The sequence below is a fragment of the Mobula birostris genome, chromosome 28 (genome assembly GCF_030028105.1).
Source record: "Mobula birostris isolate sMobBir1 chromosome 28, sMobBir1.hap1, whole genome shotgun sequence".
NCBI classification, from domain to species: Eukaryota; Metazoa; Chordata; class Chondrichthyes; order Myliobatiformes; family Myliobatidae; genus Mobula; species Mobula birostris.
Window position 1 is genome coordinate 30,875,555 of NC_092397.1, and position 15,362 is coordinate 30,890,916.

The window sequence follows — 15,362 nt, forward strand, 5'->3', positions numbered from 1 at the left end:
CGGGGAATTGAACCCCGTCTCCCGCGTGACAGGCGGGGATACTAACCACTATACTAACGAGCAATTGCTGTTAACAGCTCATGTCATGCACATTTAAGAGGACAGGAGGGTGAACAGAATTACCTTGATGTTTCTCAGCTGTAATACTGGAGCCTTTCACTCGTGTCCCTCCCACAGCAGTGTCTCAGTTTGCTCCAGCGATTCAGTCACCTGTTGTGTCCAAGGATTAGCGAAGGGAAGTGCTCTCATTCGAGCCCAAATCCGTGTTGTTGGAATCAACATTTTTAATCACAGTTATATATTTATATTTCTGCTTTTTTTTAGTGCGACAGGCGGGAAACGATATGTAGCTAATCGAATTCTGAAGCGATCACTCCCACTTCATTGAAACACTGGGTGCTGTGTATCTCCGGTCTGTCGGAGGATGGCGACCTCAACCGGACATAACAGGAACTGCACCAGAGTGAGGAATCACAGTGACCACATTCAGAAAACAGCTCGAACCACAGTCATACACTTCTAGCGTCCGAGTGGTCCAACCCTGACAACTCGCGTACGAATTCCCGAAATTATTTAAATCGACGGGTGAGTGTAAAATTATTATTCACCCTGGGCTGGCCAGTGGATCAAGGACTGAAGTGCTGTCCCTCACATTTTCCCCGGTGAACCGATCCGTGCAGCTTCCTGCTCGCACTCTAACTCAGATTCCCACAGCCAACTAGGACACATCAAAACATGTCGGATGATGTGTTCACGCTGAGTGCGGTCAGTCTGCTCACCACCCACTCTGTCTATTTATACACAATGGGATCTCTCTCATCCCCCTCCCCCATTACCAGAGTAAATAAAACCCTTTACTGTGATTCACAAATGTAATATAGATTCACAGAATCATGCGACCCTAAAACAGACCTTTCGGCTCACAATGTCCGTGCTGACAATCAACTACCGATCACACCAGAAAAGGGCTCGCTTACTAGCTGTTGACTTCAATGTCTTGATGATTCAGGTGGTCGCCCAGACAATTCTCTAATGTTGTGAGGGGCACCTGCCTCACCAGCCACTCAGTCATGGGTTCCAGTTTCCAAACACCATCCGCATGAAGTTCTCCCTGAGATGCTCTCTAAGTTCACACACGTCAGGAGAGTTTTCTACTATCCTGATAGGCCCGGGTTAATTTGATATGACCTCCGTCACCTCCAGAGCTCTCCATGGAAACAATCGTCAATCCATCGGCCGAATGGACGCCCATGGGCCCAGCACGCTGCCGCTGCGCCTCTCTGCTGTTGTCTGAACGTGGTGACGCGCTGCTCCGTCGTGGACGTTGCTCATTCTTCTCTTCATTTTCATTTGTCGATTCTTTGCTGACGTCACATCGTTTCATAGAAACACAGAAAACCTACAGCACAATACAGGCCCTTCGGCCCACAAAGCTGTGCCGAACATGTCCTTACCTTAGAAATTACCTAGGGTTGCCCATTGCCCTCTGGTTTTCTAAGCTTCAATGGAGGGCCTCCTTTATAAATATTTCCTTTACTAACTGTTCTTTGTTGATTTATTTCGCACCTTTCTCTCTGCTTTTCTTCTCGTATTTGCTATCTCCTGCCTCATCCTGATATTATCTCTGTGCTGTCGGTGCTCCGACCCATTCGGAGACCTCGTTCCCGACATGTCAGCAATCAATGTGTTTCACATTATTTACTGAACCCGGTTTCAGTGGCCCTGCTGTCATACATTCTGTTCATCTTCCACCGTATCTCTTCCGGGTTCTCTCTCTTTGCCTCCGGGCTGTCCTTCGGCATAAATATCAATGGACACCGGCTGAGCTGCACTGAATTGACGCGAAATAGACTCATTCCTCCTGTGGTCTCTATCGCCGCCTGAGGAAGGTAGACCCAAACAACCCCGCTATCCTGCCTGCATGAGGAAAGATATCTTTAGCGACCGAGGGGATGGGGCAGAGCGCATTAAGGTTTGTCCGGTCAGGAGAGCCGATACTCTCTGGTATAATCCCATTCCTTTGCAAACTCACTGAGCCACAAGATCAGGAGTCGGGACCAATTCTGAAGATGTACGGCTAAACAGGAAAGCAGGTCAGTCCATGCTCGCGGCAGATGATCATCCGCATGTTTAGAGTGACCAGAGTCACTCAATCCATGGTTTTTCCAATGAACGCCCTGAATTCATAACAAGAGCTTTACAGCGCAATAAAATACATAGTTTTCTTTTCTTTATTCTATAGTTTTATCAGGAGACGGCGACAAAATTAACTCTTTGGGAGACAGAATAAAATAATTTGAAATTACGTGGACACGGGTTATTCCCTCCGCAGTGGAACAAGCTCGCTGAAACTTTAATGAATTTCTGGTCTACCGCCCTAATCCCTCGACCATGACAGCCGCGACACTCAGCCTGGGAGACAGGAGGACATTTTTCAAAGGAATTCATCACTATGTTCCAGGGCGATTCGGCTCAACATCAACGTCAGGGTCATAGAAGCTGGGCTGACATACTCTCCACATCCACTCTTTATAGGTTTTTCAATATTCGATAGGTTTCAATGAGATCCTCCCTCATTCTTCTAAATTCCAACGAGTAGAGGCCTTTTATTTTTCTAAGCTCCATGTACCTATCCGAGAGTCTATTAAAATACCCTATTGCATCCGCCTCCACCACCGTCGCCGGCAGCCAGTTCCACGCACTCACCACTCTGCGTAAAAAAAAACTTAATCCTGACTTCCCATCTGTACCTACTTCCAAGCACCTTAAAACTGTGCCCTCTCCTGTGAGCCTTTTCAGCGCTGGGGAAAAGCCTCTGACTATCCACAGGATCAATGCCTCACATCATCTTATACAACTCCATCAGGTCACCTCTCATCCCCCGTCGCTCCGAGGACAAAAGGCCGAGTTCTCTCAACCTACTCTCATAAGGCACGCTCCGCAATCCAGGCAACATCCCTGTAAATCTCCTCTGCATCCTTTCTATGGTTTCCAATCCTTCCTGGATTGAGGTGACCAGAACTGAGCACAGTACTCCAAGTGGGGTCTGATCAGGGTCCTATATAGCTGTAACATTACCTGTCGGCTCCTGAACTCAATCTCACGGTTGGTGAAGGTAAATACATCGTATGCACTCTTAACCACACAGTCAACCTGCAAATGATTGTATCAAGCTGTATTTTTTGCAGTTTTCTACACCACCTGTGAAATGCAGACTGCTAAGCACAGAACAATAAATACCACGTTGAGAAAACATAAACAACAGAAGTGCGAACAACTCTGTACACTTGAACCCAGGCGCTGCAGAGTCAGTCTGCCCCATTCCATCTTGGCTGAGTTATTATCCTCATCAACTCCATTCTCACGCCTTCTCTCCCCAGTCTTTGACTTCCTTACTGAGCAAGTAACTACCACCCTCCGCGTTAAACATACCGAGTGACTCGGGCTCCATCGCCGTCGACAGCAAAGAATTCCACAGACTCACCGCCCTCCGGCTCAAGACAATTTCCTTTGACCTTTGTCAGATTTGAGATGCTCATAAAATCTGTTATATCAGCAATATCACAGACAAAATGCTGGAAGAACTCAGCGGACTGTCTGGGTATTGCCTTATATTTGCAGCATCTGCACATCAAGAACGTCGTTATTTGACGGTTTCTATCCCGACCTTATTTTCTCTCTTACATTTTTCTTCGTATCTGTGTTTCCAGACTTTTGTGTGTGCGACCAGGAGGGAGTTGCAGGACTGAAGGACAGTTCAACATCGGAAACTGCAGGGACACGAGATATGGGTCGTTCAGTGTCGCTGGTCTCCATTTGTAGTGCAATAATTATCAAACAATAAACAATGAAATCTGTAAAAGTAGCTCTTCCGTGACAAATCTGGCGTTTAACATTAAATCTATCGGCCTCATCGCCACCAAAGACTCTGCTGAAGTAATGCCCGAGAATTGTGATGTATTGGTCTTCAATCGTCCAATGTTTGCATCAGAGACAATGGCGTTTAATTGAAGTGTTTGTTCACGTGCCGTCACTAAGAAAATTAGTGAAGTGTTTGACCGTATCGCTGGAGATTGATGCTCTGTTTGAATCGAGGTCGTTGTTAATGCATCAGCTCAGAGTGTCTAACGGAGCTGTGAATTCAGGAACAAGAGAAATCACAGACTCTCACTGAAATGGTGTATCCAGTCATCTGACGATAGAAGACGTTTAGTATCCTTTTATTTCAGCCTTTGGAATTCCGGGTAAGCCGCGGTGTCAGCTGCCGTTGGTGGAAGTTCAAGTTTAATTCCAATGTTGTGATTGTGATATGTGAAAAGCCGGTTCACAGCATCAATTGTCAGTCACCATCTTCCAACCCCGGAATGGACCATTCATAGTCTCCATTTCCCAGTCTGTCTCTGTGGCGCAATCGGTGAGCGCGTTCGGCTGTTAACCGAAAGGTTGGTGGTTCGAGCCCACCCAGGGACGCTGGTGACCCGGCAGTTTTTGCAGAGTGTTATATTGCCAGCTGGGTAACGCTGTGCTGTGCAGAGACCCTGCGACTGCAGCGTTAACTTCAGTGGGAATTAAAATGTTTTTAAAAGCTTCTCTTTCACACTATTTCTAGAGATCAAATCATTACACAACGTATTGAGAAAGAACAATGTTAAGCAATAACAGAATGCAGAATGAAATGTAACTGCGACAGAGACAGCACAGTGCGGGTAAACAATCAGGTGCCACATCATAACTGGTAGATTGTGAGGTCAAGGCTCCATCTTATCGTCTCGGGCACCATCCAATAGACATAACGGCGGAGTTGAAGCTATCCACGAGCCTGTACTACGTGCTGTCTTGTACCTTCAGCCGGATAGAAGAAGGGAAAAGAGAGAGTACAGTACCCAAGGCGCATGGTATATTTTTGTCAGGAGTGTGTAAGTTACATACTCCTTCACCATTCTCTTTGACCATAAGTGCATGTTTCCTCGAGCGACATCTTTGGAATTAACGGACTTGCCGGGTCTAATGTCGTGGGCTTGATTAAATTTTGGATCATTCAGTTGGCGTCTAATTGTTTTCATCCAACATAGGCTCCCCATCATTTTATTTTCACTGTGGACGTCCAATCCCTATAAACGTCCAGCAAACCACCCACCCCCGCACCAGGAAGGTCTCAAATCTCTGCGCTTCCATCGGGAAACCAGACCCAACCAGCTCCCCTCCACCACCATTCACCTCCATCTGGCCGAACTTGTCCTCCCACTTCCCTTAAACACAAGGTGAGCCATGGACACCGGCATGGGTCCCAGCTGTGCCTGCCTGTGTGTCGGCTCCGTGGAACAGTCTATGTTCCAAGCCTACACTGGTGTCGCTCCCTAACTTTCCCTACACTATGTAAATGACGGTATTGCTACCTCTTTCTGCACCCATGTGGAACTCATCCACTTCATCAGCTTTGCCTGCAACTTCCACCTTGCCCAAAAGTTTACCTGTCCCATATCTGACAGCTCCCTCCGTTTTCTCCATCTCTCTGTCTCTATCTCTGAAGACAGCTTGTCCACTGATGTCTATTATAACCACACAGACCCTCACAGCTACCTGGACTATACCGCTTCCCACCCAGTTACATGTAAAAATGCCAGCCCCTTCTCTCAATTCCTCCGTCTCTGCCGCATCTGACCTCAGGATACAGCGTTTCATTCAAGAACAAAGGGGATATCGTCTTTTTTCAAAGAAAGGGGCTTCCCTTCCTCCACCATGAAAGCTGCTCTCAATAGAATCTCTTCCATTTTGCTCACGTCTGCCCCCACCGCATCCTCGCTCCCTCCCCTGGGCAGAGGGTTTGTCTTGTCCTCACCTACCTCCTTCGCCCCAGCCTCCGCCTCCAGCACACAATTCTCTGTAATTTCCACCATCTCCGGCGGGATCCCACCACCAAACTCCCATGTGTGTCCGTCCCTCCCACTGATCTCTGTCCTGGCACTTATCCTTGCAAGTGAAACAAGTGTTACACCTGTCCCTACACCTCCGCCCTCAGTACTATTCAGGGCCCCAAGCAATCCTTCCAGGTAAGGCGACTCTTCAGCTGTGAGTCCTTTAGGGTCATCGACTGCATCCAGTGCTCCCAGTGCAGCCTCCTGTATATCGGTGAGACCCGACACAGATTGGGAGACCACATCGCCGAGCACCTACACTCCCTCCACCAGAACAAGCGAGATCTCCCAGTGGCCACCCATTTTAATTCCACTTCCCGTTCCAATTCCGACATGGCAGCCCATGGCCTCCAGTATTGTTCCGATGAAGCCACGCTCAGGGTGGAAGACCAAAACATTATATTCCGCCTGGGTAGCTTCCAACCTGATGGCATGAACATCGATTTCTCAAACTTCCAGTAATGTCCCCTCCTTCATGAAGCCCCATTCTCTTTTCCCTCTCTGACCTTATCTGTTACCTGCCCATCACCTCCCTCTGGTGTTCCGCCCCCTTCTCTTTCTTTCATGGCCTCCTCTCCTTCCCTGTTCTCCAGCCCAGTATCTCTTTCACCAATCAAAGTTTCAGGTCTTTAATTTACCAGCCACCTCCCCACCCCCACCGGTTTCAAATATCACCTCGTGCTTCTTCCTCCCCTCACCGTCTAACTCTGATTCCTCATCGGTTTTTGCTCCAGTCCGGATGAAGGGACTCGGCCCGAAACATCGACCGTATTTTTTCCCACAGATGCTGCCTGGCCTGCTGAGTTCCTCTAACATTTCCTGTGTTGCTTGGATTTCCATCATCTGTAGATTTTCTCTTTGTGCCTCGATCAATGTCACTCCACACTAAACATATCGTACACCCTTCCGTCTCTGAACCTGGCAGCCCCGTCCAAGCACCCACCCCACGCTGTCTAAAAACATGACCCGCACATCTTTAAACTCTCTCCTACCTTAAATTCATTCCCGCTGGAATTTCAAATCCCTACCCTGGGAATCCAATTCTGACTATCTGCCCAATCTATGTCTCTCATAGAGTCAGGAAGCGAGCAAGCAGCATCACTGTAGACCCACCACACCCTGGACATCACCTGTTCCAACTCCTTCCTTCTGGTAGGCGCTTTAGATCACTGTATGCCAGGACACGTAGGTACAAGAACAGTTTCTTTCCATATGCCATCAGTCTTATGAACACTTGAATTTTAGTCTATTATAAACCAAGTCCACCTGTACATACACTGGTATTCAGCACCTCATTGTATACAGTTCACGGTTATTTGCACTATTGTTTTGTTTGCTTTTTGATTCTGTGCAGCAAGAGCTCAGGGAAACCGACATCAAATTCCCTGTATGTGTCCACATCCTCGACGATAATAAAGGATTCTGATTCTGATAATTTGGTCAAGTTTCCTCTCAGTCTCTGATATTCCAATGAAGGCAAACAAGCTCAAACACTTTAATCAGGCAACACTTTACAAATTCTGCCAATCCTTCCTGTGAAGTGTCCATTCTTGTAGAATCTGGAATAGAGTCAGAACAGGATTTAACGAGAAACTCTTGACGGATGTGAATTCCAACTCTGATTCACAACCAGTGAATGATAATTAATGAAACACACATCAAAGTTGCTGGTGAACGCAGCAGGCCAGGCAGCATCTCTAGGAAGAGGCACAGTCGACGTTTCAGGCTGAGACCCTTCGTCAGGACTAACTGAAGGAAGAGTGAGTAAGAGATTTGAAAGTGGGAGGGGGAGGGGGAGGGATGGAGCCAAGAGCTGGACAGGTGATTGGCAAAAGGGATACGAGAGGATCATGGGACAGGAGGTCCGGGAAGAAAGACAAGGGGGGTGGGGAACCCAGAGGATGGGCAAGGGGTATATTCAGAGGGGCAAAGGGAGAAAAAGGAGAGTGAGAGAAAGAATGTGTGTATAAAAAATAAGTAACAGATGGGCTACGAGGGGGAGGTGGGGCATTAGCGGAAGTTAGAGAAGTCGATGTTCATGCCATCAGGTTGGAGGCTACCCAGACGGAATATAAGGTGTTGTTCCTCCAACCTGAGTGTGGCTTCATCTTTACAGTAGAGGAGGCCATGGATAGACATGTCAGAATGGGAATGGGATATGGAATTAAAATGTGTGGCCACTGGGAGATCCTGCTTTCTCTGGCGGACAGAGTGTAGGTGTTCAGCAAAGCGCCTCCCAGTCTGCATCGGGTCCCACTAATATATAAAAGGCCATATCGGGAGCACCGGACGCAGTATATCACCCCAGCCGACTCACAGGTGAAGTGTCGCCTCACCTGGAAGGACTGTTTGGGGCCCTGAATAGTGGTAAGGGAGGAAGTGTAAGGGCGTGTGTAGCACTCGTTCCGCTTACACGGATAAGTGCCAGGGGGGAGATCAGTGGGGAGGGATGGGGGGGTGGAATGTAGAAGGGAGTCACGTAGGGAGCGATCCCTGTGGAAAGCAGAGAGAGGGGGGGAGGGAAAGATGTGCTTAGTGGTGGGATCCCGTTGGAGGTGGCGGAAGTTACGGAGAATAATATGTTGGACCCGGAGGCTGGTGGGGTGGTAGGTGAGGACCAGGGGAACCCTATTCCTAGTGGGGTGGCGGGAGGATGGAGTGAGAGCAGATGTACGTGAAATGGGGGAGATGCGTTTAAGAGCAGAGTTGATAGTGGAGGAAAGGAAGCCTCTTTCTTTAAAAAAGGAGGACATCTCCCTCATCCTAGAATGAAAAGCCTCATCCTGAGAGCAGATACGGTGGAGACGGAGGAATTGCGAGAAGGGGATGGCGTTTTTGCGAGAGACAGGGTAAGAAGAGGAATAGTCCAGATAGCTGTGAGAGTCAGTAGGCTTATATTAGACATCAGTGGATAAGCTGTCTCCAGAGACAGAGACAGAAAGATCTAGAAAGGGGAGGGGGTAATTAATGAATAATTAATTAATTAATTAAGTAATTAATGATAATTAATGAATCAATTTACACTCACAGCCTGAATTAGCGTGTCGATTACTAGGTCAATGGAGTTCTGCGTAGATCGTGTCTATGTCAGAGGTTTATATGTTATGTAGTCTAAAACCGTACACCCTGCGATGGCCGGGAATTGAACCCGGGTCAACTGCTTGGAAGGCAGCTATGCTCACCACTATACCACCATCGCTCAATGACGTAACAAAGCATCTGAGTAGTGAGGCATCTTCTATAGTTCCATGCGACTTGACCAGTCCCCGAGCTGCTTTCTGTTGGATCATTCCTCACTCTGCTGCAGGTCTTATTCCGGTAAATTATTGTCGCCATCCCCAACAGACCAGAGTTATACAACCCACATAATAAATTGCCGGTGAATGCAGAAGGCCAGGCAGCATCTATAGGAAGAGGTACAGTCGATGTTTCGGGCCGAGACCGTTCGTCAGGACTAACTGAAAGAAGAGATAGTAAGAGATTTGAAAGTGGGAAGGGGAGGGGGAGACCCAAAATTATAGGAGAAAACAGGAGGGGGAGGGATGGAGCCAAGAGCTGGATAGTTGATTGGCAAAAGGGATATAAGACATCATGGGACCACGCCAGCCGTTATTTATTGATTATTATTATTATATATATCTTTCTCTCTCCCTTTTTCTCCCTCTGTCCCTCTCACTATACTCCTTGCCTATCCTCTGGGATTCCCCCTCCCCCTTTCTTTCTCCCGAGGCCTCCCATCCCATGATCCTCTGATGGTGGTGTGGAGAATGCTGAGGAAGATGAATGGCATCAGAGGTTATAACTAGATTCCAGTATTAGTGGAGAATGGAAATCTGATGCAGAGGACAACGAAAAGGCAAAGTGTTTGAGAAACACATTTGCAAACACACATAGTCTAGACAATATAGGGGATGAGTGTTTGAAGAGAAGAGAGAGTCTCTTGGTGGACAGTGGGGAGATTTGTGAGAAACAAGAGGCATTTGAGATTGCCTTGGATGATGACTTTACGTTGGCTGAATTGAAATTTGCCATCAATGGGGCAAGAACTACAGCCCAGGGCAGGATATGGGAAGCTATCATATACTGTACTCCAGTATCTGCCTGAGGCAGTCTAAAAGAAGTTGCTTGAGTTTTATAAGAAGGTCTGGAAGCAAAGAATGCTCCCAGGAGACTGGAAAAGGTCTGTGGTAAAGCCTGTTGAAAACCTGGAAAGGATCCGATGCTGTCCGGTTTCTACAGGCCTGTTGTCTCACTTCCTCACTGTGTAAAATAATGGTGAAAATGATAGTAATTAGGCTGATGATTGTTTTGGATAAGAGAGAATTACTTCGTCACTACCAATGTGGGTTTTGCAAAGGGAGATCTATGACTCCCTTGTACTACTGGGAATGATATCTGGGAATCCTTTTACACTGAAAGAATCAGTAGTTGCAGTGCTTTTGAACATTAAAATAGTTTTATGATATGCGATGGAGGGAGAGGCTTGTTACTAAACTCATTAAGCTTGGTGTTCATGTTGGTTTTGCAAATGGGTATCATTTTTTTTTGTTTTGGGGGGTTATTTTCAGTGAGGGGGGTCATCAGAGTTTGCGGAAGAAAACGTACCTCCCTTCCCAGGGTAGTGTTATCTGTTTAATATTGTTTAATCTGATAGTTAAGTATACTTTTTAATGATCTTGGGCCTGAGTTCAGTTTGGCTTTCTATGCTGATGATGGGGCTTTGTGGAAAAAGGGTTGTAATAGTTCCTATGTGGGAAGGTCTTGGACAAACAGCGTTATCAACAATGGGAGAATGGTGTTTGGACTATTCTAAATCGGTATATGTGTTTTATTTTTACTCATAAACATAGGATCTTGGCCTAAGATACCAAAGATGTACTCTTTTACATAAATGCTGCCTGGATTTCTGAGTTCCTCCAGAATTGTGTGTTGCTGAGGGAATGGTATCGATTCTGGAGCGAGGGCAATGGAGGTTGTTGCTGGAGAGGAAGAGGCAGACTCAATTAGTAACTTAATCAGAATCAGATTGAATATCACCGGCATATGTCGTGACATTTGTTAACTTTACAGCAGCAGTACAATGATATCCACGATAAATAAATATAGAGAAAAAACTGAGTTACATTAAGTATTCAATATTTAAGTTAAAGTATCTAGTTAAACATGAATTAAAACATAAATTAAAAGAAAAAAAGTAGTTAGGTAGTGCTCTTGGGTTCAATGCCCATTGAGAATTCAGAATTTGGGTGTCAGAGGGGAAGAAACTGTTCCTGAATCACCGAGTGTGTGCCTTCAGCATTCTCTCCCTCCTTCCCGATGGTAACAGTGTGAAAAGGGCATGTCCTGGGTGGTGGTGATCCTCAATGATGATCGGTGCCTTCGTGAGGCACCGCTCCTTGAAGATGTTGTGTACTACCGAGCCTGGACCCATGGTAGAGTTGACCAGTTTTACAAGTTTTTGCTATTTATTTCGATCTCGTTCAGAAGCCGCGCCCCCCCCCCCCCCCCATACCAGATGGAGATGCAGCCAGTCAGAATGATCTCCACTGGACGTTTGTAAAAGTTTATTTAGTGTTTTAGTTGACAAACCAAATCTCCTCCAACTCCTAATGAAATATAGTTGCTGTCTTGCCTTCTTCATAACTGCATCATATGTTGCATCCGGGTTAGATCCTCAGAGATGCTGACATCCAGGAACTTGCAATTGTCCACTCTCTCCACTTCTGATCCCTTGATGAGGATTGGTTTGTATTCCTTCATCTCACCTTTCCTGAAGTTGACAATCAGCGTTTTGATCTTGCTGACGTTGAGTGCAAGATTGTTGCTGCAGCAACACTCCACTAACTGGTAGTTCACCCTAATTTATGATTTATTGTCACCATCTGAAATTCTGCAAACAGCGGTTGTATCATCAGCAAATTTATAAATGTTGTTTGAGCTATGCCTAGCCACACAGTTGTGGGTGTAGAGACGGTAGAGCTGTGAGATAAAGACACAGCCCTGTGGAGTGTCAGTGTTAATTGTCAGTGAGGTGGAAATGTTATCCCAATCCGCACAGATTGTGGTATTCCGGTTAGGAAGTCATGGATCCAGTTGCAGAGGCCTAGGTCTTGTAGCTTGAATGTGGAGTGAGAATTAATTCCTGCGCTGGGACTGGGCCACGGCGAGTGTGGCGGAGTGGGAAGAAGTTGCTGGTGACTATAATTGCAGCTTCCTCTCCCCTGACCATGGGAAGACAGTTTCCCATTAGCACATTTCCCAATGTCTGTTGTTGCTGGACAGTGAGTATTCTGAGTGGTGAATCCCATGGGAAATGAATGTTGTGTCCATCCCTCTGTTCCACTCCCGGATCTGTACCGGGAAGTGGTGGGGTTTGTCTGTCTCTTCCTTGGTTTGGAGCCTCCTCCATCTGCTGCTCAGAAGAAGCTGAGAGCTGCAGCCTGTGAGTGGCCTCACACACTGGCACTGGCTGAACCAGTCGCTTCACATAGTGTCTGCCTTTTACCTCTTTCACTTTCCTTCTCCTACCTGCAGGAAAGACTTCAATGTACGCCAATGTTCCCTCTTGCCAAGTCTCAATGAACAGAACAGTGGCTCCATCTCTCACACACAAGGTGTGTTACTGAGCACAGAGATACTGACAGCTCATTCGTTCCACAGTCTCAGACAGCAGAGACATTCAGTCCCACACTGAGCCCAGGATCCAGACACAGATTTCCAGTACAACAGTTACAGTGAAACACAGCTGGTCAATATTTCCCTGGTCCCTGGGAAAATATGGAACATTTTCAACAACTTCTTTGAATGCCTTCCATGCGATTTTCTCTGGTCCCAATGGAAGTTCTTTGAATTGCCTGTCATTGCTGGCCTGCTTGATTTGTGGACCAGCACAAATGCCTCCCTTAACCTTGGCGTCAAATAATCTGACTTGGATTATGAATTGAAATATAAAAATATAGGAAATTTCAAAGAGATGGTGTGTGATAGGGACATTGCATAGTGATTTTCAGTATCAGCAGTCCAAATCCATAAGATATACATACCTAAAAGTAATCAGGAAGCAAAATATTTGTTGTCCAGTGTAGTTGGCCATGTGGGTGAGAGTGCGGGGGAAAGCTGAGGACTACGGGAAGGTATCAGTGGACTGGACAGATAGGCAGGTGGAATTTAATCTGGGAGGTGAGGTGATGCAGGTGGGGAGCCCAAACAAGGCCAGGAGACAGACGGTACATTGTGGAATCTGGAGAAGAATAGAGGGTCAGAGGGAGAGCATGTGGAATGATTCCTCAGGTTAGAAGGACGGAGCATTCGATGGGTTTAAAAGGCGGATGAGAGGCTTGCTTTTGTTGGCTGAAGGTACAGAATGGCAGGGGAGGGAGCTCTGGTGGAATTGTATAGACACAAGTGGGGTCACAGCTGGAGCTCTGTGTACAGTCCTGGTCAGCACACCACAGGCTCACACCCACATCCAAATGAGGAGCAGGAGTCCCCACTCAGCAACTCCCACCCGCTCTGTCATTTAATAAGGTCACGGCTGTCCTGTTTCAATATTAAACTCCATGTTCCTGTCTGCCCACAGAAACATTTCACCTCCTCCTTATAAACTATCCCCCTCTCTTTCCCTTAAAAGCATACAAGGATATGATCCAAAAAACCTGTCAGTTAATCAATTCCAATGTCTGAGGGTGCATTAAGATTCAGAAAAGAATCCTCTGATCTTTTGCTCAAATCATGAAATACTGGTCCCTGGTTCTAGTTGGCAATGGGCGGAGCACCGGCTTATCAGCATAAAACAGAGAGTGGGAACAAAGGGATCGTTTTCTGGCTGGCTGCCAGTTACCAGTGGAGTTCACAGGGGTCGATGTTGGGACCGCTGCTTTTTATGAGGTATGTCAATGACTTGGACTGTGGGATTAATGTATTTGTGGGTACATTTGCCAATGCTACAAAGATAGGTGGAGAAGTGTGTAGTGTTGAGGAAACAGAGAGCCCACAGAGAGACTTAGATAGTTTAGGGGAATGGACAAAGAAGTGGCAAATGAAATACAATGTTGCAAAGTGTATAGTCATGCGCTTTGGTAGAATAAATAAATGGGCAGACTATTATTTAGATGGGGTGATGATTCAAAATGCAGAGATGCAAAGAGACTTGCGATGCGTTGTGCAGGATACCCAAAAGGTTAACCTCCAGGTTCAGTCAGTGGTGAAGAAGGCAAATGCAATTTTTGCATTCATTTCTAGATGTATAGAATATTAGAGCAGGGGTGTGATGTTGATGCTCTATAAGGCACTCGTTAGTCCACACTTGGAGTCTTGTGCACAGTTCTGGGCTCCTTATTTTAGAAAGAATATACTGACATTGGAGAGGGTTCAGAAAATATTCACGAAAATGATTCCAGGAATGAAAGGTTTACCATATGAGGAACATCTGGCAGCTCTTGGGCTGTATTCCTTGGAGTTCAGGAGAATGAATGGGGATCTTATAGAAACATTCTGAATGTTAAAAGGCCTGAACAGATTAGATATGGAAAACTTATTTCCCATGGTAGGTGGGGTCCAGGACAAGAGGCATGACTTCAGGATTGTCCATTAAGACTGGAGATGCGGAGAAATTACTTTAGTCAGAGGGTGGTAAAGCTACGGAATCTGGTGCCACGAGCGGCTGTGGAGGCCAAGTCTTTGGGTGCATTTAAAGCAGAGATAGATAGGTTCTTGATTAACTAGGGCATAAAAGGGTATGAGGAGAAGGCAGGGGAGTGGGGATGACTGGAAGAATTGGATCAGCCCATGATTGAATGGCAGAGCAGACTCAATGGCCTACTTCTGCTCCTGTATCTTCTGGTTGTATAAGCACATGGAGACAGTAGGAACAGAAAACACAAGCCCAGACTTCCCTCATCAGACAACCAGCTCACTACCAGTATTGGTCCAGTGAACATTCCCTGAACTGATTCCAACACATTGAGATTCTTCCCTGAATAATGTATAAATGGGCTCCCCCACCCTATATATGGTGTATAAGATGATGAGAGACATTGATCATGTGAATAGTCAGAGGCTGTTTGCCAGGGCTGAAATGGCTAGCACGAGAGGGCACAGTTTTAAGGTGCCTGGAAGTAGGTACAGAGGAGATGTCAGGGGTGTGATTTTTATGCAGAGAGTGGTGAGTGTATGGAATGGGCTGCCGGTGACGGTGTTGGGGGAGGTTACAATAATGTCTTTTAAGAGACTTTTGGATAGGTTCAGGGAGCTCAGAAAACTAGAGGGCTTGGGTAACGCTAAGTAATTTCTAAAGTACATGTGTGGCACAGCATTGTGCACCGAAGGTCCTGTATTGTGCTGTAGGTTGTCTATGTTTCAATGTTTCTATAAGGGAAGCATAAGCTCCCGACATTTGTATTCTGTTCCCCATCAATAAAATGTCATGTTCTCTCTACTACTTATAGC

The 15,362-nt window shown here is 46.4% G+C and overlaps 1 long non-coding RNA gene and 2 other non-coding genes across 3 annotated transcripts in view; 1 reads left to right on the forward strand and 2 right to left on the reverse strand.

The window, feature by feature from the left end:
• Positions 1-15,362, reverse strand: part of LOC140188998 (uncharacterized) — a 516,848-nt gene that overhangs the window by 473,356 nt on the left and 28,130 nt on the right. The window lies entirely within an intron of this gene.
• Positions 4,397-4,470, forward strand: trnan-guu (transfer RNA asparagine (anticodon GUU)). Its single transcript has one exon. It is a non-coding gene; the product is annotated as a tRNA-Asn (tRNA).
• On the reverse strand, positions 9,043-9,114 carry trnag-ucc (transfer RNA glycine (anticodon UCC)). Its single transcript has one exon. It is a non-coding gene; the product is annotated as a tRNA-Gly (tRNA).